We start from the raw sequence: 4008 nt of genomic DNA on the forward strand, positions 1-4008 counted from the left end.
GTATACCAATACTGAATTTATATAATGGTTGTAAAGATTAAAGAATATAATAATAAATAGACTAATATATTTAAGGACAATTAAGATTTCATGAAAGAGAATGAGAAACAGAACATCGGAAAAACTATTAGTAGAATACTTTATAATAAATGGAGTTTCAAAGGCAAGAAAATAATAGCTTTGCTTTATTCTGACAAAGCCTAGCAACTGTTTCTGGGCCACACAATGGGTGCCCTGGCTTTCTGAGACATCGGTGTTACCGAGGGCATGGATTTGAGCTTAGAGAAGAGGAGCGACGGGTGGGCAGTATGATCATTTCCAATTCTTTTAAATAGATGAACAAAGGAGCACTCTTACTTTATGACCTCTTAGTTATAAGCTAAATTGTGTTCCCTCACAAATTCAAATGTGGTGAATTCCCAGCCCTCAGTACCTCAGAATATGACTTTATTTGAAGAAAGGCGTTTAAGTTAAAATGAGGCCTTTAGGATGGGCCCCAATCCAGTATGACTGGTGTCATCGTAAGAAGAAGGAGACACCAGGGGGCCAACCATGTGAAGAGGCAGCAAGAGGGTGGCCATCTGCAAGCCAAGAAGAGAGACCTCAGAGTAAACCACCATATCAGTACCTTACTGTTGCACTTACAGCCTCCAGAACTGTGAGAGAATAAATTTCTGTTGTTTAAGCCACCCGGTCTACGGTATTTTGGTGTGGTGGCCTGAGCTAATACAGACAGAATTAATTAATTGATATCGATTCATATATTCAACATTTATGTAGATCTCTATTTATATGTCTATAATTGATGTGTCTCAGTTAGTTTGGGCTGCTATAACAAAATACCATAGATTGAGTATTTTCCGAAGATGACCACAGAAATCCCAGATGCTCTTCTTACAGTGTAGTGCTCACAGCCTTCATCTACAAGTGAGGTCTATATTCCTTTCCCTTGATTCTGAGTAAGCCCAGATGTGAGGCTGCCTGACTTCCAGAGACAGGTATTAAAAAACAAAATACCTTTTGCCTGGTGCTCTCTCTCTTGGGGCATGCACCTTGGAAGCCCTGAGCCCACATATAAAAAGCCCATGCTGGAAAGTCTGCATGGGAAGACCACCTAGAGATGGAGAAAGATGCCCGGGGAGCCCTACCTTCTACAGACCCCTGGTCAAGTCATCCAAGCCCAGCATCAGACATGAGGGTGAAGCAGCTTTCAAAATGACCCCAATCCCAGCCACCATTTGACCTCAGACTCATGAGACATCCTGGATTAGAACTACTGGTTTGAATTCCTGACCCACAGAAACTGTGAGAGATAATCAATGAGAATCATGATTTTAAGTCATTAATTTTGGAGGTGATTTGTTCCATAGAACTACATAACTAATCAGATTTAAACTATGGAGAAGGCGTAAACTGATGTATCGCTAAGCCATTTCTAATTCCAAGTGTGTGCTTGCATCATAATCATTCATTACAACTAATATAATACACCTAAAGGTTTCCGTGAGGGTGAACAGGGTTCAGGGAGGAAGCCAGGGTCCTGGAGTTAATACAGCTACCCTCTCACCTCTGATGCTCTTTAATGATGACTTATGTATGTATGTTGTGCCTTTCATTTTGCCCTGTGTAAACACGTTTTTCTAGCCTCATTATTAACAATGGCCAAGTAGAAATTAATCAGTGGAAGAAGAGCCAGCTTTTTAATTGATGACAGTGGATGTGGACTTGGGGCGAGGTCCTAGCAAAGCAAGTAGTTGCATTACTTTTCCATTTTTCCTCTGACATTTTTTTCCTACCACTAATTCACAAAAATAGACATAGGCTCTATTTAAGAGATGCTACAAAAACATCGCTAAAGGAGGTAAACACAAAAAAATTGTTTGGTTCTTACAACTTACTGGAATTTTAAAATTTTTTCCTTCCTCATTATATTAGCTACATTTTGGATTGAATGACCAAATTCACTAAGTATTTTGGCATGGCATGGAAATTAATTTATTATCTCACCTGTAATTCCCCATTTTCATCTATAATCATAGATTTCGTAATTAAGAATATAGGCTATTGTACTGATTCTGTCTAAACAGAGGAATCTAAGACAAATATCTGAAAATAATCTAGTACATATGTATGTATGCGTGCGTGTGCATGTATCTTTTGCCATATGGCAAGCATTGTACTAGCTGCTAGAAATGCAGCGAATAAAAAAAAGACACAATGTGTTTTTTGTCCTCGTGAAATTTTCAATCTAGTTGAAAAGATTAACATTAATTGAATAAATAAAAAATCATCGTTGTGTTGAGGTTGTGGCATAACCAGGCGTTTCTTGCATGACTAATTGAAGAATATATTAGGACAGCCATACTTAGGAAATCAACATGGCATTATCTACTAGAACTGAACACTCTTGGGTACATATCTAACCAAAATCTGTACATATATTCACCAAAAGACGTGTTAGAATATGCATAGCAGCACTGTTTGTCATTGATCTGAAATGCAAATGACATAAAGATGTTGGTCAACAGTAGAATGTATTAAAAATGTAGTGTACTTATGTGATTTAATAGTATACAGCAATGACAAGAAATAACTTACAACTATACAGAGCAGTATGATGAATCTAACTAACATAATACTGAGTAAAAAGGCGTTTTATATAATTCCATTTACATGGAGTACAATACCGAGAAAGCTAATCTATGCTGTTAGAAATATGGATGGGGGTTACCCTTGGTGAGGAAGTAAGTAGAAGTGGGCATGTAGGACATGTTCTATTTTTTGATCTTGGAGTTGTTCCACAAATGCACTCATTTCTGTGTGCTCTTTTCTGTATGTATGTTGTGCAGTATTGTAGAAAGATAAGTAGTCAAGGGCACCCTGTTATCTACAAGGTTAATCCTAAAGCCTTGTGAATGAAGATTAAAAGTCTATGATCGACTTCTAATCTACCCTTTCAGGCTTTCTTCTTTCCCCTCCCTGCCAAAATTTGCTCAACTGAACTAGCCCCCATTTCTCAAGGATACTCTACTATTTTCCATCTTCTTGATTTTATAAATGTGGTTTTCTTACCTGGAATACTCCATTTCTCTTCCCCACCTGGGGTGTCCCTTCTCACTAGATGCCCCGGCTCAGCTGAAATGGTATATTTATCGAGAAATTATCACAAATTGCTCTCTCCACTCTGATACTTCACCTCATTTTGTTCAGTTCCTCTGCTGTGTTTCTTATTATACTGTGTTTCAAATGATCCATTCATATGTCTGATCACCCATCTTACAATCGCTACAAACTGTGAATGACCTCAGTGCTGGGATCTCATTCCAGACTTCTTTAACCCCCGAGTGCCTGGCGTAGTTCCTAGCACATGTTATGTGCTAACATACGCTTGACTAATGGATGCATGAGTGGATCCTGGAATAGATATGCCTTGGAATACATATATAACTAGACTGTCAAATAAACAAAGGAATAGGGGGTCCTGCAGTTTGTAGAAATAGCAATACTATCAACTCTTATATGATCAACCCAACCAAGAGTTAGGATTTCTGGAACATTCCAGAGAAATGGCATCACCAGGCAGAGTACTTATTGATATATATTGGAGTGTCTGATAAAGAAAACTTGGAGCACACAAAAAAAGACCTTTCCATACAGCAGAAAAATATAGTAGTCTTCTTCACAGCTAATCAATGCCCCTAATTCGTGCATTCACTCACTCACTCATTCATTCATTCCTAGCTCTTTACTGAGCACTTACTTTATGCCAGGTTCTATACTAGGTACTGGAGATCACAGTTGCCTGGTCCAAATTGATAATTTTGAGAATCAGGAAACGTCTGTATCATTTCATTTATTCTTGGTGTCTTTGGTGTCACCGTTTTCTTTATATGAAACATTTCTAAATAGTTCCCAAATCGCTTGTATCATTTTACCAGCTACCAAATTCTTGCCTTTATGTATTGGATAGACAAGAGGTTGTGTTTTCCTTTCAGAAGCTAATAATTA

Source organism: Pteropus alecto, unplaced genomic scaffold (assembly GCF_000325575.1).
Source record: "Pteropus alecto unplaced genomic scaffold, ASM32557v1 scaffold42, whole genome shotgun sequence".
In the NCBI taxonomy this organism is placed as follows: domain Eukaryota; kingdom Metazoa; phylum Chordata; class Mammalia; order Chiroptera; family Pteropodidae; genus Pteropus; species Pteropus alecto.